At 39.1% G+C, this 23991-nt stretch overlaps 1 long non-coding RNA gene across 4 annotated transcripts in view; it reads left to right on the forward strand.

Annotated features, from left to right (window-relative positions):
• Positions 1–23991, forward strand: part of LOC107516423 — a 184042-nt gene that overhangs the window by 152616 nt on the left and 7435 nt on the right. For all 4 annotated transcript variants that reach the window (XR_001598296.2, XR_001598293.2, XR_001598294.2 and 1 more), the window contains one exon: positions 20867–21048. This is a non-coding gene — a long non-coding RNA (uncharacterized LOC107516423). The remainder of the gene's footprint in view (positions 1–20866; positions 21049–23991) is intronic.

Consider the following 23991-nt stretch of genomic DNA (forward strand, 5'->3'; position numbering starts at 1 on the left):
TAATCCTCCATCATTTCTCGCCCAGATTTCTGCAATAATTTTCTAATTGATCTCCCTAGGTCCAGCTTTCAGCCCCTCAAATCTATCCTCCATACAGTCGACAGTAATTGCATTTAACACAGACATGATCACATGAGCTCCCTGCTTAAATTTCTTCCGTGGTTCTTCATCACAAATCACAATGGCCTTAAACTCGGCCAGCACATTAAAAGCCCATATAGAGCCAATTAAAGACATATCTTGGGATCTGAGCCCCACTTCGGACCAAGCAAATCAGGATCTTTAGGGATAAGATTTGGGAATCAATTGATTTTAATATGCAACTATTAACCAAATTCTGTTATAGTGGCCCCAAAACTTAGTGGCTTAAAACAACCACAGTCTTGTTATATATCACAGTTTCATGGGTCATGAATTTAACGGGGGCTTTTGGGGGCAGTCTCCTGCTCCACATCAATATTTCCTTACCAGCAAGCCAGCATTTCTGGAGATGTTAAAGTCCTGGCATAAGGAAACCAATACCAAATGGAAATCTGAATCTGCACAAAGATACGAGGCACACCTGGAAAAACAACAGTCTTTTTCTTATTTTTAATCATGTTAAAAGATAACTGACCATCTAAAACCAAAATCCTAACAATGTGTTGTGAGGTTTATAACATACGTAGAAGTAAAATGTATGAGAACAAACAATAACAAAGACCTGGAGGACAGAAATGGAAGAATATTGGGATAAGGTTCTTATGCTATATGTGAAGAAGTATAATGTCACTTGACATTAGACTGAGGTAGGGAGAGTAGCAGGAGGGGGAGATTACGGAAGGACATGAGAAAATTTTGGGGGGTGATAGACATGTTTATTATCTTGACTGTGATAAGAGTTTTATAGGAGTGCAAATTTGTCAAAATATCGAATTGCATACTTTTTGTGCAACTTGATGTATGCAATTGTATGACACTAAAGCTGTAAAAAAAAAAATAACAGGAGATACAATTTCACAGTCATCTGACTTGCAAAATTCAAAAAGACTTCAACAGTATCAACTGTTGTCAAGGATATGATTGTACATTGCAAAAGGGAGTATGACGTTTACACAATCTCTTTGGAAAGCAGTTTGGCAATATCAGGTTGAAGAGGAACATTCCTTCAACTTTATATCTCTACTTACATGTAATAACACTAAAAGACTGTTACACATTATGTACACTTTAAGACATGTATAAATATATTCATTGCAATATTGTTTTTAACACCAAAAAATTATAAATGACTTGCATGTCCATTGGTGAGGAATAATATATTTATATGTTAATTATGATATATCTGTATATTATATGGCACAAGTAAATTGTAGTACCATCGTATGATGAAATGGAATGAAGCAGCTTTTTTTTCTGACTTTCATATGAAAAGGCATCACCTGGGGATCTGTAGGTTTGGGGTAGGGCTTGAGGTTCTGCCTCTTTAAGAAGCTTTTGATGATGATGCTGCTTCCGGTCCATGGTAATTTTGTGTAGCAAGACAATACTGCATGAATGATACAGATGTACCTGTATTAACATGGGTAGGTCTAAAGACACAGAGGGAAAAAAAGAAGTTGCCAAAAGATTTGAATGGTATGATAGTTTTGATGTAAACCTTTAAAAACATGAAGCAGTATACACATTGTCCATGGATGTGAATGGACATAAGATTTTAAAGGAAAGATTAAAAATATGGGTGTGGAGGGCAAGCAACAGGAGAAGTTGACTGTAGGAGAGATGCAAGGACAATAGTGCTGGAGGGGGAAACAAGACCCTCCCCTTTAACCATAATATTCTATTTAATGTATATTTTTAAAAAGAAAAAGTCTAAAACAAACAGTAACATTTTTTTTTGTCGGATGTGCACACAAATGTTTTACAGAATTCTGAGAACTTTAACATGATTTAAGCCTATGAAAACAAATACAAAAGAAGATTAATATCCAAATATAACCTATTACACAATTTGACTTCCATAAAAAATAACAGTGCTAGAAATGTACACACCCAATGCTGAAATAGCTATGTTGCCACTGGGTTTTAAAGCCAGTGAGCTTCACAGATGCCTCACAGAATTAGGTAGAATCTCATTCTGATTATGCATAATATCTTGGTGGGGACCCCAGCATCCTCCCTTTTTTGTGGCTCTGGCCTCCCTAAGCAAATACCACTTTGTAATAGGATTTTCTTTCTTTGGGCACCCAGTCATGCCCCAGGTTAGTTAAAGTTTATAGGATGGACGTATATGACTGATACAACTTGCTTATAACATAATATTTTGAATATTTGTGGTAATGCTGTGCTTGAAATCCAAGTGTGGGAATGGCAGTAGCCATGATTTTAAAGGGTAGGTTATTTTTCTCTGGTCACTTTGATGTGACAAGACAGCTCAGCCACTGATGACTCTCTTTCTGAGACAGATCCACGTTAGCTGGCCCAGAGGATGGGCCCAGAGCAGCCTGAGGAATCAGGTTAGTTGCCTGATATGTTTTCCTGCCATTGCAGCTCCCAAGACCTTTCAACACTCAGGTTATTTCTTCCCCACGTGAATGAAGAAGGACTCAGCTTCCCAGAAACCCACAGGCTACCAGAACAACTCCCTTTTTGCTGTCAGATGGTACCCATTTAGGCCTGAATTGATGAGAAACTTCGGCCCTTTTATTTTATATGAATCCTCTCCTTTTCCACCAACTCAGTCATGGAAGGACAGTAGGTAGCATTAAAGTGAGTTTGGTTTTGGTATGTTCTCTGAGTCTCTGCTTCTGTATAGAGGAAAAAGATCACACTTCATTTCCAGAACTAAAAAATAGACTCTAACCATCCTGAGAGATTCAGTTGGGTGCAGGGGACCCTGCAGCAATGATGAGTAAGCCCCAAAGTGTCAACCAGCCTTTTACTCAGTCTCAGGGCCACTGTGATCAGTATCAAGTGCCAAAAATCTGCAGCCCAGGGCCCTGGCAGGTTTACAGAACTGATCCCCCCACCCCCAGGGGTGGAATTTGGCTTCTGTTCCTCTAGCCACCTGTGGAGGTGGGCATCTACTGCACCTATTGTTTGGGAAATTGGAATAATGCCACCGTACTTTGAGGCCAGAGATGTTGTCACGTTTTGGCAAAGAGAGAAGAATGCTCTTCTGTATTTAGCCCAGGAGGGGTGTGGGAAAGAGAACAAGGTTGTCAGAAAGGTTTATTGAGACCCAGAGTGCTATGCTACTTAATATGGAGTTCATTGCATTTCACACAACTAAGACCTTTTTCGACAATGACAAATGCTTTTACCTGGATTCTGGCATCAGGCTCTGGGCCATTCCTGAAATCACCTCTATATTCTGGCTCACTGGGCCAGACTCTTCCTTCTCTGGGATAACTTCCATCTAAAGACTCTATTGTCCTCTGGTTCTTGTTCGGGCCAACCAAGTCCATCAGACTTGAACTGTATGGCGTGATTCCCAATAGTGTTCAGCATTCAAGTCTTTTGTTTTTTTCCAAGGAGGCTTTCAGTCCCCGTATAAAATAGTGACTATAAAAAGAAATGTCAGGGGAGGGGCAGTGCCCACATCTACTCTCAGGGGCCTCAATGCTTCACTTCCTATCTAAGGTGACTCCAATTGTAAGCACGTTGACTTTGTTTTTCATGTGTTTCCATCTGATTATCACATAAATTCTGTGAGCTGTCTGATGTTATCCAGATATTTCAAGCTAGGCTCAGTGAATTATAAGCAAAACAGTACTTTAGAGAAGAGAGAAATTAGTTGGAGAAAGGAAGATGAATTAAGTTTTGAAAGAGAAAGATTTGGAAAGTGACTGTGAAAAGTGAGATTTTTAAATTGAGAGTCTTGGGGGAGAGTTAGTAGCTCAAGTGAAGAACTCAAAGACAAATGAGCTTGGGTACACATGCAGAGCAAGTCAGGAGACTGGCCTCTTGGAACAGAGCTCATGTCAGAAAATAGAGAGATGGGATAAGTCTTCAGGAGTCTTCAAAGTCAGGCAGGTGTAATAGGCCAGAGAAATTCAGTGTAGGTTACTAAGCAATTACAGAAAGATCTGCCTCGTATAAAAAATGATGTGGGGTTGAAAACATGGTCAAGAGAGTGAGAGGAGAGAAAGAACATGGGGAGAATAGATTAGAAATTATTGCAGGGAATATCTGGTCTAAGGTTGGAATAGAGAAAAAAGAACAAATCATAAGCATTTCAAATGAATAGTCCATAATAACAGAAGATAATAAGACTGTAAGAGCCCAAAGTGACTTAAATCCTGCTATAGGTGGTACAGTTGAAAGGGGGAGCCACTTTGGAGGAAAGACAAATTCTCTTTAAGACGTGTTGAATTTGAGGTGACAAAAGGGTTTGAAATCCAGAAAAAGATAAATCGTTAAAGAATCTGTTAATTACAAAGTTGGACTTCGACTCCTGCGAAGGCTAGTTTAAGACCAGATCCCCGTATTATAAAACAACCCTGCAATGCCTGGGATTTTCTACACGTAGACATGGGTGAAATGGTCTCAGGAATTAGGAATAAGAAGAACAGTCACTAGAGTAATATTCTGGACTGTGGGACGATTCTATTGAATGTCATTAAGACCAAAGACAAAGGTGTTACCACAGCAAGAAGCAGCTTATTCATTTCTTGTTCGATCACATCATATCATGCTCAGAAGTATGGACACAATGGATACAGAGAACAAGTGTCTGAGGTTTCTAGATGTTGAAGGCTTTGGATATTATTTCAGTAAAAGACAGAGTTTATCAAAATCCCAAAGTTTTGATGGGAAACTTGAACTGGAAGTTGAGTTGATTCAGTAACGTAAAGAGGAGAATTGCTATGACAATTTGAACTATGTTCTGGAAAACCATTTTAACTTGCTGGACAGCTTATAGGTTTTAGTGTTGCAAAGCTAATCCTGGAACTTTAGATGTTCAAATACCTCTGGATTAGAGGAAGAAGAAATCAGAGTTTGAGACTTGGAGCAGGGATCATCTGGAATTCGTGGGAGTGAGGGGCCAGGGTTGGGATATCTCTGCACCAAGTTACCAGTGTGAAATCTTAGTGGCGGGGAGGCCAGCCGGGATAGCTAATGTTCAATTTAAAATTGCTTGAAATCTCATACATTATAGACTCTTCTTTGAAGTAGACGAAGGTTTGTAAGATGGGGCTTAAAATGTATGAACTACAAAATAAAAACTGATAAATTTGACTTCATCAAAATTAAAAACTTTTGCTCGCCAAAAGCCATCATTAAGAAAATGACTAGACAAGCACAGAATGGGTCCCGAGATGTGGCCCTTTAGGAGACACGGAATAAGAGTTCAAGCCAAATTTGTCTAGGTTTCAAGGGGTAGGGCGATCCCAGCTACTATGCAGGTTGTGTTAAGAATAACGTTTACCCAGGACATTCTGATATGGTTCACTGGGTTTGGATAAGCAGTTGAAAACTTTGTATTGGAGCTTGAAAAGATTTTTGTATAAACTCTCAGTGTCTCTTATGTTGTACTCTACACTGGGATTCAGTAATTATGTAAGTCAAGTCATTAATTTTTTTTCCTGCTCTTTGTAAAAGCTTACAAAACCAATGTCCTCTCTCTTCCTCCCTTTCTTTCCCCCCACCTCTCTCCCTCCTCTGCCCACCCCAATTTCCCTTTCATTTTCACCTTCTCTGTACTTCCTTCCTCTTATTTTTCTCTTCTTTATAACTTTTCTATCTTTATTGCATTTAGTATTATTTTATGTAAAACATTTCTCCCCTTGGTAAAAGGGCCACAAACCATGCAAGAATGAACATTCGGTTAAGATTGCTTTTACAACATTAACATTTTTAAAAAATCATCCCAAAAGTGAAATTTGGACTTCAAACATTGGTTTAAATGGTAGCACCAATCAGAGTGAATTGAATCCAGATGTTACTTAATTATTACCTGAAAAAGAAGAAAAACTAACCAAGGATCTAGCTAATGTATGAATGAGAGCTTTGAATCAATTCACGCAACACAGCTGTCAGGATAGTGTCCTCCTGTTGCTACTTCTAGGTATGCAATGTTTCGTAGTCAATATCAACAAGTAATGTTACTCCGAGCATGCACAAGTGCTGAGCACTCACATGTGCAGAAAAACGTGTTATTTTGGGGTTTCTTTTGTTGGCATTTTTTTTTCTTAAGTCTGAACATGGGAAAACAAAGACATAATTTTGAGGCAGACATAAAAATCTGAAATTCTCTCTCCAGAGAACAAAAATAGGCAGCTTCCAATGCAAGAAATAACTGTGGTTACATAGAAACCTTTGACTCTCAGATTATTTCTCTCCGTCCATTCTAGGGCTCCAAGAGCAGCTTGCAATCATGGATAGAACATGTTTGAGAACTTCTCCTAAAGGGGGTTATTTTAGGGAAAGTGGGGAGAACTGGTCTACTGGCAAATTCATCAAGGGATTTTTTCAGCCTTAGTACTATTTGTCTGTGAAATCTTTTGTAGATGGTGAAATTATTTTAGTCCACTCTGATGTCCTCCCAATTAGTAAGAAGGAGAAAGAGAAGGAAGTGGGGGAGGATGAGGGGGAGGGGGAGGAGGAGGTGGGAGAGAGTGGGGGGGGGAGAAGAAATTGGAACAATGAGTTGTTAACAATGCCAGGATCTTATTACACACACTATCCAGATATTTTGCAAGAAGCCATAATATCCAGATGACGTCAACAAATCTTATTTAAAAATAAAAATAAATAAAGATATCCCAAATAATCTAATGATTTCTGGCAGCAAACAGGAAAAAGAAAAGGAAGGCAGGGAGGGAGGGAAAAAAGGGAGTTCTCTTTCACTTCGAAAGGAGAAATTTTACTGGAGAATGAAATCCATGTATCTGCCACCAGAAGCATTAGTTTTCAGCACATGGGTCACTGCTTCAGAACAGGACACCAGCTGTGTGCCATACATGCTGTTTGACAAGAAAAGATTCTGCTTTTAACCCTCAGGTTAGTGTCGTATCACCAGGAAACCAACCAACTTGGAGGGCCAAGGGTGTCATCTGTCTTTAAAAAAACTAGGTGAACCATGGAGCGAAAGGTGAGCTCCTTGGCCCACAATGCTAAGCCATGGGAAGGAAAGCACTTGACCCACACTCTCACATTCTCACCAGACACACGATGGTCATGACACCCACAGCTGGTGAAACACTGGGATGACAATGACAAAGAACACATGGCTTGAGTACTCTTTCCATTTCATTGCAAGCTCCTAGAGGATAGAACACACACCTCTGTCCTACAGGGGCAAACAATAATAACCGTAGTGCAAAGAAAGAAACTGAGGCTTTGGAAGATTAAGTAATATGTCTAGTCAGATAAGGAGATAGAGGCAGAGCAGGATTTAAACCCAGTCCCTGTTCTTAATCCCTGTTCTGCACACTTCCCACAGTGTGGGGGGCAGGGGGGCAGGGGCAGCATTAGGACTACCTGTCGTTGTTTCCAATTTCCAAAGTTTTTTCCGTGATCCATTAGTCAACTCTTATTTCCCCTCACCCTCGAATGGTAATCCAATGAAAGGTAAAGATGTCCCTGTGAATTAGACAAAGAAAAAACAAAAAGCCAACCTCCTTAATACCAGCAGCGTTTCACTGCAAAAGCCTGAATCTCTGAAAAGCTATGTGAGGATGGAGTGGAAGGGGCTGGTAGAAGGAGCAGAAACGGGACCACCAGGATGCAGGATTTAGGATGCATGTTTTTTTTTTCTTTACCAAGGAATTTCTGGTTTTATTCTGCAGCAATTCTGTGCTTCTTTTAATGTAGAGAAAGGAAGCTGTAAAGCAGAGAGCTGAAGAAACTCCACAGTAATTAGAAATAGCCAGGCATCTAAGAGATTTCAGCCAATAGGAGGAAGTGAGAGAAGGTTATCACTTATGCTCTTCCAAGCTCTTGGGGGAAGAATCCGCTCTGTGTATCTGATTCCATATGGCTAACTTTCCAACCCACAAAGATGGATGAATACAATGACGTGTTGGAGTATGAACCATTGTAGAATTAACTGGAAAAAAAAAATCTTTCCTTTCTTACCTCGGTATGTAGTTTTAACCTCAGGAAAGCGTTTCTGCTATCTATTGGATAGTCACAAAGGTAAATAGGTTGTTATGATGGCTGCAAACCACAAAGGGTACACGACATCGAACATAAGGACTATATACACTAACTCGGAACCCTGGTGGAAGGAAGTGGTAAGTTGTGAAAGGGCAGCAGCTGCTGAGAGGATGTCCCTGGGGCAGGAAGTCAGCTTCCCTGAGTTGTAATCCTGTCAGTCTCCACCTAACTTTGTTTCTAGTCTCCAACCCCCATCTTCAGGCTCATCTCCATCTCTCAAATCAACACTTGGATTTCAATAGAGACATTTGCAGTTTTAACAGCTGATTGAAACCCTCTGTGCCCTTGAAGACCTGACTTTTTCTAATCGTTTTAGTCTAATCATTTTACTAATCGAGTCTACCTCATTATTTTTAAAAATGTCAGCAATGATTTGTTACATGCCTATTTGGTTAGAGTACTGACAGAGAAATACCCAGAGTCAAATCAGGGTAGCTAGTGCCCTAAACTTTGAACCAAAACAGAATTTTTTTTTCCCAGAGTCCAACTCTGGGCAAAAATGGCTTGCGAGTATGGAAATCAAACTGTTCTTTCATAGTAATAAGTAAAATCAAACAAAATTTGGAAAAAAATTCTTTTTTGGTAATTAATCTAATTGTGTATCCAAGTATTAGTCAGTAATCCTGAGAACTATATTTTTCATAGGACTTCTTTGTCGTGATGTCATTTTTGTATTTTTTTTTTACCTGCAAGACTTGTGTAAATATTAGAAACCTCAATGGGAAAAGTGGGATTAACTGAAGGTTCTGAGTTAATTCTTTTATGTACTTCCTGCCCATGTCATAAACTGGTAACAGTGTGGGTGGCCAGAAAACCACAAGTATAGGCTAAATCTGTGTTTTACACATTGGTTTGATGAGTGTCAACCAGAATTTTTTTTAAAGTGAAAAAAAGAGAATGAAATAGAAAATAGAGTTGTTGTTTTTTTTTTTCCCCCCATGAAGTGCGTGTATAGTTGTTCTTAATTTTATTTCTATGGAAATAAAACTACTGGCTAGACAGCAGAGAAAATGGTACTTCCTGTGAAACTGAGGAGAGGCCAGATTATTTAGAATGCTATAAATTAAGCTTTGGAGTGTGACTTCATATGGAATCCATCGTATCTTCCTAAGCATATATTAAGAAATGATGTGATAAAGGTGAAGTTTTTAGCTTTCGGGGAAGTTTTCGTTCTGCTCTTGTGCTGTTTGCATTCCACTCAAGATTCCAAATAACTTGATTTGGGGAGAGAAGAGGAACGGTATATAATTTGTTGGCAGTTGACAATACTTTTGTGTCCTTTATTTGGCAGGGAGAGTTGGTAAAGTGATAATACTATTTTTTGAAGATACTTGTGACTGCCCTTACCAATCAAATGGTAACAATAGAAATGTAAATTTAGGCATGGCTCCAGATCCATCACAGCTGGGAGTGATGGAATGGTCCATTGGCCAAGAGGCTCATTGGAATTTATAATTGCAGAAGGCAATGATCGTGGGCAGCTCTATTAGGATAGTATAGTCCTTGAACCTGAGAGACCCAGAGACCCAATGAAATGAAAGTGTCATAATGAAACTAAGATATTGCTTTGCCCTCTTCACCTTTATCAAGTAAACTGAGTTTTCTAACTACATAACAGAAAGCAGCCCATGAGAACCTAGGTATCTTTTTTTAAAAGATGTCAATTTCTGATATATTTATGAATTATAATAAAGAGCTGTATACATCTTTAAAAATAAAGTGAAGTTTTTAATAAGAGTTTGGCAGTGGTATGCATGATAGCTTAGGAGCAGGAGCAGACATAGAGATTGGACTACCATTGAAATTCTCAGAACAGAAACCAATTCTTGCTTGAAAGGAATGAAAGGAATTTTTCAAATGGATTATTGTATAACTCACAGAAATGCCGGGAAGTTTAGAGAACCAGACTGAGGAAATGAGCAGAACTGAAAGGGGCTACACAGCCAGAGCCACAGTTGAAATCACCCCTTCGGAACTGGTCCGGTGAGCACGCTGCCAGCACAGCGGCTGAGCACTGGACGCTGTAGCTATAGCTGGCCCAGCACGCTAAAGTCTCCTGTACAGCACTGAAGACATCCGCTGGCATGGCTGCCATTGCCACTGCAGCAAAAGAGTGCTCAACTATTTGTATCTTTGTGTATTATAGCACCCGATTTGGTATCTGGGATAGGTGCTTCTGACTAGACCAGCCCAGATGCAGGCACCTGAACTCTAGCTGCAAGAGAGGCTGAGAGACAAGTCATCTGCCTTTTGGCTTCTACAGAAGGAAGTGGTTTCTGCCTCAAATGATGCTAACCCAATTCCAATGGGTGGTGGTAGTGGGGAGGAGTTTCCACACACCACCAAGCAGTTTTCTGACACCAGCTGGATGTCCTGCAATTGAAAACTATCTTCCCAGAGTTATCATCAGATTCTATAGGTTAAGGACTCAGTCCCACGAGACTGCTTTCCACTTCAGATATCAATAGAAAGTCCAGGTTGCCACCTGTTCTGACCATCTGGATATAAATCAGAGGTTCCCATGACCAGGGGGTCAGATACTCAGACATTTTTCTTATTAGAGTACTGGTTTATTATAAAAGGATACAACTCAGGAATAGCCAAATGTAAGGGATGCATAGGGCAAGGTATAGGCAAAAGATGTGGATCCTCCATGCCCTCTCTGAACATGCCTCTCTCACAAAATCTTCCATGTTCACCAACCCAGAAGCTCTCTGAACTCCCATCTTCTGGCTTTTTTAGGGAGGCTTCATTACATAGGCATGATTAACTAAATCATTGGCCATTGGTGATCGATTCAACTTTCAGCCCTTCTCCCCACTTCGGAGTTTGGGGGAGTGGGTTGGAGGAGGCAGGGGGCTAGAATGATCCAGTCCTCTAAATCACATGTTTGGGTGCCCTGGCAAACCTCAAATCCCCTTTGGTTACCTAGAGGCTTTCCAAAAGTCATCTCATTAACATAAAAAAGACACCTTTATTGCTCTCATCACTGGAAATTCCAAGAGTTTTAGGAGTTCAGTGCTAGAAAAATGAAGACAAAGGCCAGATATGTATTTCTTATTACAAATCATTTTATCATAGCCTTCCATCCAGAATCATACAGTAGAGACTTCTCTAAACACAGAAGAGGAATTGGTAAATTATGGACTAGCTAGATGATTGCAGAATTCCAGCTGAGGTGATGAGAGTATGGAGTTGGATGGTCACAAAGAAAAAGAACTGCAAAGAACTAACCCAAGAGATCAGTGAAGAAAGAAACAGCCTTTGTGATGTACTGTGTACAGACTATTAGTGATGGGGAATGACAAAAGCTAATTTCAGCCTTCTGTCCTGGAGAAGATGAGAGGTTGGTGGTGCTGACAGATAAGAACTGAGAGAAGAGGGAACTGAAGGATGATTGTGAAGCCATATTAATCGTCCCTATGGATTAATTATTCTTGAAGTTAGTGGTCATATAGTAGTAGATAATACTTTCAGCTAGACCCATTCTCTGAAATGATCTATAAAGACTAATTATATAATTATAACATTTTCTTGTGCGATTCCTCTATATATTGTCATTGGTGGTCTGATATTTTCGTGGGTCTAGGATTTCCTAAACCAATGGTCCCGTGTAACCTTGTAGCCTGCATCCTACAGCCTTTCAATATTTGTTAACATACATTTGGAAAACTCAAACTAGAAACCTTAAAGAATGCTTTATTTCTCTTAAAACTGTAACACTTAACAGCCAAATGAATCATAATTTCCCATTGAGATTCGGCATGTTAAAAGACTCAAGAAATATATATATATATATAATGCAAACACAGAAGTGCAAACATAGGATAAGTAAATCTATACGGCCACTGACTGCCCATGCTTTCCCCTCTCAAGAAGTGTTCTCTGTCACAGCTCCAATGCCCTTTATTCTGCTCATTTCGGATTGATACTAGAACTCCATATCTATGGATCGATTGATGTGCAAACTTGCTTATTTGCATTTTGTGTCTCACTGCAACTTTTAACTACTCTAGACCTTGAAATTGAGAAAGTACAGTGTTTTCGTCTTTGTCAACATGAAAAGACCAGACTAAGAGTGCTATGGCATGACTTCTGCGGTGTCTCCTTTCCTAACTACGCTTTCCCAGCTCCTTCTATACACGGAGCTCACTTATGTGGTTCAAATTTCCTTGCTTTTAAGATGAGAGCAAGATATCGAAGTCTCCCCAGTAATTTTAAAGCTCTTATTTCCCATCTGGCATCATGATCTCTATGCTTCCAAAGTTATGCTCTTTTCCTTCTTTTCGAGGAAAAGAAAGTGGAAAAATGTAAATATACGAGATTGAATGTAATAAGAATTAGGTTAAAATCAAGAAACTTGAAGCAAATCTTTTCCAGTTCTGGAGTAACATGAAAGAAGACCAAAACCCAATGCTTTAATGGGTTTAGAATGAGTTCCCATTAATTCTTTATTTTTATAATTTTTTAAAACATACCAAACAAATCACTCCAGACTCCAGTTTTACCTGCCTCCTAAGCACAGCTAGTGCTTGCTCACTCACGTCACCAATAGGGACTGATGGTTGGACATTATATTCTAAAATTACACCTACCTAAATCAAAGGAAAGATAAAAACAATATGGCTGAAAAAAAAAAAACAAAACAAAACCCTGCATTTCGCATAATTTGATGATCCTACTAGAAAACTCATAGGATCTTTGCACATGAGACCTCTTCTACGTGGAATCTCCTACTCTCCCAGGTCGCTTCCCTTCATCTAGTTAACTCCTACTCTTCCACCTATCAGTTTTCGGCTCAAACGCCATTTCATTAGGAAAGTTGCCCTTGACTCCCCATCCAGCCCAAGTTTCCTGTTAATTTTCTTTTCATAACATTTAAGCTTGTAGATCTGCTTTCCTACCACACATGAGGGCAGATTTATTTTTGTGGTTTGTTTATCTGTTCTAATATTTTGTACGGTGTTTGGCATATTATAGTTGTTCAATAACTATTTTATGTATGTACATATGTATGTATGTATGTTTGTATGTATGTATGTATTTACAACCAACCATGAGTCAGGGTTCCTGAGTTCTAATTTTAACCCTGCTTCTAACCTCGGAAAAATTTTCTCGTGACCTTGGAAGGGTTCTCTTCACCTTGTTGATCTTGATTTCTTCATCTCTAAAGTGAAAGGCTAGCTCAAATCTTAGGAACTTCTGCTCCCCATTTCATGGTCCTGAAATGTTGTGTGCAAATACATTTTTCGTAAATTACATAATATTAAAGTTTGCCTCTTAGAAAAATTCCATAGTAAGTTATTAATGATAGGCAATGGTAAGATACCATCTCACCAGTTCAAGCATATATATTATCAGAATAGGAAAAATAATTATACTAAACTGGGAGAGGATGCTTATTTTGAGATGTTTGTAGATTTTCCTGCTTTCCTTAGGTTATCAGGTTTTGGGAAATTCAAACTTAGATAAATAACTGAGAACGTGGGTGGAATTGGGAAGGGGCATCTATTAAGGAGAATTGAAAAGACTGTTACAGAGCTAACTGGTGGGGGAAATAAGGAAATATTTATATATATGCAAATACATATGCCTGGGTGGGTAGTGAATCCTCTTGAAAAGTGAATGGTTTTATGTAGAATTATTTTGTAAATTCGAGCTTTCATCTGATGAGATTCCGAAAGCTCTCTCCAACCACAATTTGATCTCTTTGCATGCTTCTTTGCATCAAATTTTTCATTCCACAACCTCAAAGCCAGTTTCAGAAAGATGCTTTAGTGCAGGGGGACAGTGAACCCTAAAAGCGTACCTAAGCAGGAATGCATTTCTGCCTCTGAAAATGATCAGAAGGAAATATCCTAGGCTAATATTTGAAATTCAGAGGAAGGCTTTTGACACTTTTGCCAATGTTTTTAATCAAATTTTTTTTTTTTGAAAAAGAGCAACTGCACCCCAACCATCTCTGAGCTGTATCTCGTTTTGCTTTAGGATATTTATCATTTTCCGTTCCTTCCTTGGCTCTGTTTTAATCTTATGGGAGTTTTCATTAAAAACTGATCTGCAGAGCAGGAGTCATGTCAATGTTATGAATGGGGACAGGTTTCTGATAGCATCTCCAGTCAGTGTGGGAGGAAGACGTGTGCTGAACCGAGATGCTGGGTGAGAAGCAGACTCGAGTGAGAAGCAGCTCTGGGCGGAGCAGGAGGTGGTGACTGTCTGCTCATGTGGCATTGAACCAGCATTTCTTAGGTTTGGCAGCTGCATCCTGTAGACCAGGGCACAATTAGAGGGACAAAAGAGAATAGGAGAATTATTGGGGTTGCTGCCTTCGAGATTCAATGCCTAATATATGGCATGGTGACTATAATTAATAGTTCTGTATTGTACATTTGAAAGTTGCTATGAGAGTAGATCTTAAAAGTTCTCATATCAAGAAAAAAATATATAACTATGAGCAGTGATAGACGTGATGATGGATTATTTCACAATATATACAAATATCAAATTATTAAGTTACATACCTGAAGCTAATATCATGTAATATGTTAATTATACCTCAATTTAAAAAAAGTAATACAGGTAATACTAGCATTCCTGAAAGGTTTTTCTATAGATTACATTTTTAAAAACTGACAAATTTTCTAATGATTAACTGTTAAAACTATGTATTGTTTCTTTAAAACTAATTTAATGCTAATGAAATAGCCTTCTTTAAAAAAAAAAATGAATCAATGCCATTAACTGAGGGAGAGAAAGGAGGCCAGACCAGAGTCCACTGCTCTAGGTCTCTTCTTGTATGTTGCCCTTGGGAAAATCCTTGGGGATGCAGTGTAGCTTTCTCTTAGCTATCAGTAACTCTCAAGGTCAAGCAGAGATTCCAGTTCAAGATGCTTAAAGGCTGCTGCCTCCTGGCTCCTCATCACTCTTATATCTCTCCTCTCCTTACGGAATTCAAGCTAAGAGACAGAGATAGGCTGGTATAATAAAACAATAATAACTAGTATTCATTGAGTGGTTCTGGGCTAGAAAATGTGTTAAATGCTTTGTACACATTCCCTCTTTAATCCACACAGCAACTTTAAGAATGTGCAAATTTTTAAAAACTGAAACAGAAAGTCAAAATAGTGGTTACCTCTGAGTGTGTGTGTTGGACGGGGGCGGGGGGGGGGCGTGGGTGATAAGGTGGAAGCATGAAGTACCTCCTGGGATTTGGGAATGTTCTATTTCTTTATTCAGATGATGGTTACACTGGTATATACATATGTAACAACTCATTAAGTTGTACTTTTAGTATCTGTGCATCTCTCGGTATATATGCTGTACCACAATTTTTAAATTAGAACACAAGCTCCATAGGGCAGGGTTACACGTGTTTTGTCCATCATACTATCCCCATTACCTAGATTACGTGTTCAGCACATATTTGCTAAATGAGTGAAGGCACCAGATCTAGGTTTGCATCCTATTTAATCATATTTATTTCTTTCCATGTTTTGTTTGTAGCTCTTAGTTAAGCAGGAGTATGTAAAAACAGAGGCTGAGAAGTTAAGTACCTATCTCAAGATAACCCAGCTAATTAGCGGATGAAAGCTTACCAAGCTTGTGCATTAAAGCTCCACACTCTGCTCCTTGAATTGACAAGTAAGATTTCTGGGAATGGGGATGTGACTGGGGAGGAGGAAGGCCAGATTCTTGATCTAAGCGCCATATGGTAATAGAGGAGGCAGCCAGGGAAAGGAGAGGGTCAGGTTCCAGACTCAGAGGAGCTGCCTTTGGACTCAGGGAGAGTTCTCTGATCCTGGAGTCAGTGATAGTGGCCATAAGCACCATATATGTGCAGTGAAGGGATCTTTGCTGAGGGCCCAGAGCTTAGTGTCCCAGCATTTCTTGGAAGTCAAATCAACTGGACATTGTAGTGGATGCCAGCATAGCCCACAGTCTACTTCATGCCAAATAGACTGTAGCGATGAAAAAGCAGACAGGTTCAAAGGAAGCGAGAAGAATTCAGATCACTGTTGACTGGGTTCTTCTTCCTCTCCTCTTTGACTAGTCAGTTTCTTCTTCCAATAGGACTTAAATAAAGTAAAGAGATCCTCTGTGATTGGTAAGCCACAGTAAAGGCCGTTAGGACCTTTGGGTCTTGTAACCCAGGGACATGTGATTGTCAGTTGTGAGTTTAGAATTTAGACTCTTAATCCCCTGCAGTGTTCTTTTCTGCTAGTAGGAGAGAAAAAATAGATGCAAAAACAACTATAACAAAAGAGAGTATAAAACCCAGCAATTTCACTTCTGAATATTTAGACAAAGGAAATGAAATCACTATCTCAAAGAGAGATCTGCAGCCCCGTGTTCACTGCAGCTTTATTTACAATAGCCAAGACATAGAAACAACCTAATTGTCAATCGGTGGATGAATGGATAAAGAAAACGTGGTATATATACACAATGGAATATTATTCAGCCATTAAAAAAAGGAAACCCTGCCATTTACGAAACGTGGATGGAACTTAAGGGCATTATGCTAAGTGAAATAAGTCAGACAGAGAAAGACAGATACTGTGTGATCTCACTTACATGTGGAATCTAAAAAATAAAAAGCTCACAGAAACAGAGAACGGATAGGTGCTTGCCAGAAGCAGTGGGTTGGGGGGTGGGAGGGTGTTGATCAAAAGGTACAAACTTCCGGTTATAAGATGAATAAGCTCTGGGGATGTAATATACAGCACAGGGACTATAGATGACGATATTCTATTATATATTTGAAAGTTGCTAAGAGAGTAGGTCTTAAAAGTTCTAACCACAAAAAAACAAAATTGTAACTATATGAGGCTATGGATGTTAACTAAGTTTAGTGTGATGATCATTTCACAATATATGCATATACCAGATCATTATGTCATATGCCTTAAACTAATACACTGTCATATGTCAATTCTATCTCAATAAAAGTGAGGAAAAAAGAGAAGGTAAAATGTCATAAGAGAAGTGTTGGTAAACATTTCAAGGGGTTAGATGAGAGAGCTGTTGAGAGATCAAGTAGCTAAAATTTCACAGAAACAAAGTGTGCGCACACCAGCATGCACACACACGTGAATAGCTGTTTCTGTGGCCAGGAGCAGAACCCATACTTGGCTAAATGGCCATATCTTTTCTCCTTCGTATCTTTCTCATACTCTGAAAGCTAATTCTCCAAGTGCCGATCAGAAAAAGAAGCCTTTGTTTGTGGCTCCTGCCATTTTATTTATGGGCAAACTCTTCAATTCTGAATGGTGCCTGCTTGGCTAAAGGAAGTATAGTGCATGGGAAAGAATAATGAGAAAAAGGAATACAGAAGGAGAAGAAGGAGGTGGAGTGGAGGAAGAGAAGGCCCTGAGAAGAGGCCTTTGGATGCTCCTGCCTGGTTTAGAGTCAGCAAAGGAAATATCGTGAGGTTTCATCTGTGCATTGAATTCTCATATACACAGAATATGCACTCTCATATTGCACTCTAACAGAATATAAAGGTCAGGAATTTAGAAAAAAGCATGTGAATCTTGGGTCTGAGTTTTCACCTAAATGGCTATCTTATTTGTCCTTCCTTCCATTCTGCTTCTGAGAACAGGGGTGACATGACTACGCTCTTGGCCTCAACTCAGGCCACAAGGATGAGGCCATACACTCGAGAGGGAGGAGTTGCAGGGAAACAGAGCTACCAAATTAGCCCTGGATTCTCTCCCTCCAAAGAAATATAGTCCTACTCGTCTAACATACAGTTATTGTGGAGACCTGTTATTCAGAGTTAAGCCTCATCCTACCCGAAACAGAATTTTTTTTCTGATACAGCATAGTTTTCTTAACAAACTGAAATTTGAAAACCAGTTATCAGATGATTACCATTATACATGATGGGAGCTAATGTGATCATTCTTTCAATTATATTTTAAATCTTAAAAAGCAATTTTGTACTTTAAACAATACAGAGATATTTTAGTAAAGAATAAAATTTTTCTTTGAAACTCTCCTCTTCCTCCTCCCTTAAATTCCACTCTCAGCATCGACCATAGGCACCGTTTGTTACGTTCAGGGAACCTTCTGTTAGGTCCTTATCTGGACATATACAAACATATATAAGGATTTCACAATATGCTTCTTTTTAAAAAATATGGTTCTACTGTATATATTATTCTGCTTTTATTTATTTATTTATTTTACTTAACAATGGATGATTAACTGTACTGGTGTGTTCTCTTCAACTACTTTGAAGCATGGATGAACCATAATTAATTAACTAGTTGCCACTTGATAGACTTTTAGGTTATTTCCAGTTTTTAGCATCATAAACAATATTCAATCAACAACCTTGTGCACAGGAGGGATATTTTGGTAGGATAGATTTCTAGAAGTGAATTTTCAGGGTTTTGGCCTTCTGAAGTTGATGTTTACATTTTTTTAAGGATTAAAAGTCACATAGCAGTTTTTGTTGTTTTGCCTACAGGGAGTAGCTAAAAGATGCAGAACTAAAGAATGAGAGAGGGTTAGTGCAAAGGTGAGTGTTCATGTCAACATTTTGTCCTTTTCAGCATTAGGAAACTGAAAAAGAAGGAGCTTCGTAAATGGAGAGAGGGCCTTTGACTCCAGTGAAAGGACAAAGCCGGTGGCCTTGGAGCCAGCTGAGCTGATCAATCCCAAGTCTCTTCTCTACCCAAACATACATATTATTCTTTCTGGCTTGGTAGACATTAGGATCTGGATCAGGGAAGAAAAAGACCTTCCCAGCAACAATTATGCAATTCCACCATTTATTTTACATTTCTCTTATTACTAATTTTTACAAACAATTCAAAATCTCCACTGTGTGATATTCATTTTCAGAGTGCCCAGGGATCTGTCTACACCATCACCTTACCTTATGGTTCTCATCTGCACAATTTCCACAAGAACAATAAGTGAAACCAGCCCAGAGCGTATTTTGACTGAGAGATTGCATCTATAAAGGCCAACTATTTGGGGAAGAAGGCCAGAGGCTCCCGAACCAAACAAGGACAAACTTCATTTTCTCTTGCAGCCAACCATTTCCTTTTGGTCCTAGTCTATTTGTGGAGCCTCGGGAATAGGTCACGTCCTTCTCAGCACATTGTTGCTCAGCAGAAGTCCGTGAATTATTGACCAGTCCTGAAGCCTTCCAACTTTGGACCAAAGATTCCTGACCTTTCTTTGGTCCGTGGATATATTTGGCAGCCTGCTGAAGCTGGAGAGCTCCTTCTCTAAAGATTTTTAAATACTTATAAGGGGGATTACAAATGAGTTGTAACTTTTTAACACAGTTGTTAAAATGTTAAACATAAATGTGTTACATAATGAGTATGTTTTTTGTTATTAATAATAGCAAGTCTAATAACTACTGTAATTCTGAAGAAATGATAAGTGTAGATAATATTTTAAGATGTCTGAAATAACTGAATATGATATGAATACCTCTGTGATTTCTGTAAATTCAGAGGTACTGTTAATACCATCGTTGTTCACTTTCTACACATATAAAGAAAACATAAAATATTTTTAGAGCTTAGTGAAAACAAAGATACAATTTAGTTCATAGACTCTAACTTCTTTGGTTTAAAAAACTCCTCCTCTAGACCTATATATTCTTTTTCCTGTTAGACCTCTTACCCTAATATCTCACAGTCAACTCCAATTTAAAAGGTGGAGAGAACTTGTCATCTTCTACTCTTTCCACACTCCCCACTCCCTCCCTATCTCCATGGACCATAATCACCCAAACCCAAAATTCTCCTTCACCCTCTCAGTCACTCTCCTCCGTGGCATTCCTTTTCTGAGTCTCCCCTTGTCCTTTTCTACTTCTATTCCCTTAGTCAGATCTTACCTGGACAGACCCTAGAAATAATCTGCTTGCTGTTTTGCCTGATTCGGTCTCCTGCCCGCCAACATGTCCTCCACACTGCTGTGCAAGTGACTGTTTCAGAACACCAATATGTTCAGTCTCATTATGCTTAAACTTTTCCATGACTGCAGGATAGAATCCAATCTTCTTAGTACAGCACAGAAGGCCTTCTGAAATCTGGCCACCACTATGTTTTTTTTTTTTGTCCTGGTCATTTAATTCCTCACCAACATTCCAAGTCCCAATTGTAAGGAAAGGCTTATATTTCTCTCACACACATTCCACAACGCTTTGTGCTTCTAGGGACCCCTTCCTGAAATGCCCTTCTTCACCTTGGTCTCCTGGTCTGTGCTAACTCATTTTGATGCGTTTCATCAGCCTATACCCTAGCTGTTGACTCTGTGTGTGTGTACACACACACACACACACACACACACACATGCAGACTGACCACTTTCTCCTTAGTTTCTTCACCATGTCCAGTAAATATTTCCATTAATAGCAACTGTAAAATTTTATTTGGCTTATTTTCTTATGTCTTTTTCTACTAGACATTAAGAGTCCTTCAAGGGCTAGTACCATGTTTTTGTTTTGGTTTGCTTTCTATCTGATTCTTTAATATCTAGCACAGTATCTAGCATATAGTATGTGCTTAGTAAATTTATGAGCTTTTTAAAAATAATGAATGAATGAATGAATGAAAAGAAAAAATGCACCTATAATTCCTTTCCTTTAAATAAAGTATCAATTGTAGCACTGACTCATAACAAAGAATATTGTAGAACCAAAAACAGAAACACCATAATCTCATTTATTTTACCTCTGTAATGGTTTATTTTTCAGCCATTCTGTTGAGTGGGCTCCTCAGAGATAAAGGAACTAAAGGATGAAGGATTCTGCTTTGGGTCTGAAATGTGACAGAGAGAATCCAGGACTCCATCTTTGGTATAGCTGCTGACTTGCTATGAAATATGTTCTGAGAAGTATAGTCATTGTTGGTTCCAGAAACTTGAATTTTCTTGCAAGTGAGTAAGAATTCCTATTTCCATTTAAAATAAATTCCAGGTATGGAGGTCATTGAGTCAAAGTTTCATGATGTCTGACAGAAAGAAACCCTGATTTGGGCTTTCCAGTTTATTACATCTAGGTTTTCTGCCTTCTGACAACAAATGCCTGACATTCTTCTTTCACAACCTGGTCCCTCATTCTCAGAACGTATATTTCTTCTTAAAAATGTGTTGTTATTCTCCATCTGCTCCATTAATTTATAGGTAGCCACTAGGTAGTATTAACCTACTCATGCAATTACCTACTGGTTCTGCAGAACTTCCCCCAAATGTGTGCAGCAGGGTGAGGTGTGCAGTGAGGATGACTCCAGTGTTCTAGAATGCTTTCAAATGAGGAGGCAAATTTGACTCTTTCATTTTATTCAGTTCTGTGCTCAGTATAGTATTATTCTATGGGTTGATAAAGAAAAGAAAATATTTGCGAATTTTTATAATTATTATTTAGGGATTGCTATCTTTGGAAACGTTATTGCGTTAATATCCTATTACCATGTGCCCTGGGCCAACAGGATTTTCCTTTGGCTGTAAACTGTACGAGAACTAGGTGGGCAGAGTAGTGGCCTTCAACACACTCACTAGAGCATTTGACTTCCTAGTTAGGAAGACCCTCATTATCACTAACTCCAGAATCGCTGCCAGTTATAAGACAAATGTAGTGATGCCACAGTCATTCATCAAAGGAAAGAGAGAGCAGCCTTTGTCATCTATTAGAATGAGATGAAAATGTTAGATGTTAGCTCTGTTAAAATGGTATATACACCCATGCCTACCCTTTCAAAGTCAGAGCCATAACATTGCTAGGAGTCGTATGACTGAGCTTTCTGCTCCTGCACAGAGGGATACTTTATATAATCCAATCTCTAGTTCCAAAAGTCCAAAGCCTGTCACCATCACCTGTTCTCTGAGGCACTTCTCATTCTGTGCCTTCCATACTTTTAAGGGCAGGAGACAGCTTTTGCTAAATGTTGTTGGAATCCACAGACATTTAGTTGCAGCTTCTTAAATTAAAAAAGAAAATTTCCTACTGGAGCTAGCTATCTTTAGCAAGGTCTCTCCTTTTACTTTTTTTTTGGGGGGGAGGGAGGAGGAAGGGACACAAAACACATTTCTCTGGCTAATTAGTATTTCAGAAGCAAGCTCAGAGACAAGGCAAGGACTCTAGAAAGTTTTTAACATATAGAAATGTTTTGTTTTTGATATAGTAAAGGCAGTTCAAACACTTTAAATGGTTTAAATACTTTCCACTTTATCAGAAGAAGGAAAAAGTTTAGGAAATGGATCTGAAGTTTTAGGAATTCTTGGCGAGCATCCTTCATAGGGCCTAGAAATCCTGGTATGGACATGGTCTCATGAGCTAAGGATGAAGATTCAGCAAAGGATATCACGGGAATGGACCCGTCAACTTGACTTCTTGTGTCTCTACCTTCACATTTATCTACTTGGCTCCCCTCTGCCAGCCTCCTCTCACACAACCTCTCCACAGGGGCTGGTTGCTTTAGAGATAAAGAGAAAGAAGTGCCCACTGGGCCAGGGGGTTGCATGCTCCAAAGAAATCAGCAAGAGGTGCTGGGCCATCAACTGAGGTTCCATGGAGCAAAGCCACTGCTAGAGCTCTGTGCCAGGGAGAGAGTCAGGGAGCACTAGGTTCCAGGGTCCAGAGCCAAGCACGCAGAGGTGTATCCAGAGATGCCAGGTGAAAGGAGGAAAGGAGAGGAGGTCGCAGTCACTAACCTCAAAGTCCCGAAATGCAAAGTCAACCGAGGCTCAGGGCATAGCATATATGGGCTTAGATAAAATTGGGAAGCTTCCTATTTTTGTGCTGTGCTTTATGTATCATAAAGTAGTCAAGGACTTTCATGCGTAGACACCAATTCTCTTTCCTGTATCAGAAAGAAGCATCTCTCCATCCTCTATTCAGTCAATATGCCGGATTCCATGTCCTTCCATTTCCCCTACGACCATACTGTAGATTATTCTACCTCTGGCATCCTCAATCTTTCTCCACTGACTCTTTCATATCAACTTATAAACCTATTCCATTTTTCCCACATCAGGAAAAAAATGCTCTCCTAAATTCTTGCTTTCCCCTAAATGATAAAGTAAGAAGAATGAAAGAAGGAATGAATGTAAGAAAAAGAAGGAAGGAAAGAAGGAAGGAAGGAAGGAAGGAAGGAAGGAAGGAAGGAAGGAAGGAAGGAAGGAAGGAAAGAAGGGAGGGAGGGAGGAAGGGAAGAAGGAACTTTCTTATTGACTTTGTATTTAAGAATGTGTACATAGTTGTAAAACTGTTTTTAAAAGCTAAGAAATGATTATTACAAAGGTCAAGATGGAGAGGAGAGAGAGATCAGACAGTTGCTTCTGGGAAATTGATAATATTCTATATTTATTCAGGTGTTAATTTTCTTATCATTTGTTAAGTGAACACATATATTATATGGATTTTTTTGCGTTATATTTTAAAAATTTAAGACTTTTTTTTAAATTGCAAAAAAAAAAAAAAAGAAAAAAAAGAAAAACAGGAACAAATTCTGCGCTTGAGGTTCTGTACCTTCATCCCTTATCCACCCCTCCCTACGAGGGACTGATTTTCCTCTCCGGCAGGTACTATACATAGCAAAAAATTTTGATGTGAAACACCTCACAGTTTGTAATCCAGAGTAAATAAAAAACAGCCTTCCTCTGAGACCTATAAATCAAATCTCTGAATGACATTCATTACTCTGCCCTGAGTTCTTGCCCACATCCAGTAGTCTGCTGGTAGGCCAACTTTTGGTGGGGAGTGGCACAAGGGTTTGATGTGTAGTGTCTGCCAATTTTTGTAGTGTAAATACCACCACCATGGCAAGTTTGAAGCTATTAACATGAAGCCACTTGTGAGCCAGAAGGGCTAGCTTTAGCACA

This window comes from Rousettus aegyptiacus, unplaced genomic scaffold (genome assembly GCF_014176215.1).
Source record: "Rousettus aegyptiacus isolate mRouAeg1 unplaced genomic scaffold, mRouAeg1.p scaffold_m13_p_3, whole genome shotgun sequence".
NCBI classification, from domain to species: domain Eukaryota; kingdom Metazoa; phylum Chordata; class Mammalia; order Chiroptera; family Pteropodidae; genus Rousettus; species Rousettus aegyptiacus.